General features: G+C 38.6%; 1 protein-coding gene across 1 annotated transcript in view; it reads left to right on the forward strand.

Moving 5' to 3' along the window:
• LOC106879598 (tyramine receptor Ser-2) overlaps window positions 1–822 on the forward strand; it is a 6,228-nt gene that overhangs the window by 3,210 nt on the left and 2,196 nt on the right. The window lies entirely within an intron of this gene.

Consider the following 822-nt stretch of genomic DNA (forward strand, 5'->3'; position numbering starts at 1 on the left):
ATATATATATGCCCACACTCACATACATGCATACATAGACTCATGTATGTGTGTACACACACATATAACACACGTACACACACACACACACACACACACATATATATATATATATATACGCACACACATATACATATATATCTGTTTAATATATTTTTATCATTTCCTTGTTTTGTTACTGTTTGTATGTGTGTGTGTGTGGGGGGGGCGTGTCTGTCTGTCTGTCTGTTTGTCTGTATGCATGCATGCATGCATGCATGCATGTATGTATGTATGTATGTATGTATGTATGTATGTATGTATGTATGTATCTATCTATCTATCTGGTATTTTGATTTAGTGCACTGTCGTACTCTAGCAGTGCTTTTGTGCTACGTTAATCGTAGAGTGGATGAAATGTAGCCGAATGTTATGCGAACGGAGTATGGCGGAATGCTTAAGACAGTAGTGTAACTAGGAGGGGAACGAATGTGGCAGTCCACCCCCAAGCAAATCCTTTGATGGGGGCGATACTTTTGCGTTTGCTGTATAAGCCTGCAAAGGGTTGGGGCCCCGCAGGAGCGGGAATTGGAGGAAAACTCAGGAACTGCCCTAGCATGCACTCAATGTAGCTACGTCACTGTTTTAAGAAGTTTTTTTTTTTTTTTTTTTTTTGCAATCACAGGTTCGCAAATCTATATGATACCTTACGGGCAAGTATCTTTTATTACATCTTTGGACCGAATCAAGTCTTGTGAGTCAAAACTGGGAAGTAGACGAAAATTATGCTCGCCAAATGAATTATACTTGTAATTTAAAAGGCTGCCTTAATAATAATAATAA

The sequence above is a fragment of the Octopus bimaculoides genome, chromosome 11 (assembly GCF_001194135.2).
Source record: "Octopus bimaculoides isolate UCB-OBI-ISO-001 chromosome 11, ASM119413v2, whole genome shotgun sequence".
Taxonomy (NCBI): Eukaryota; Metazoa; Mollusca; class Cephalopoda; order Octopoda; family Octopodidae; genus Octopus; species Octopus bimaculoides.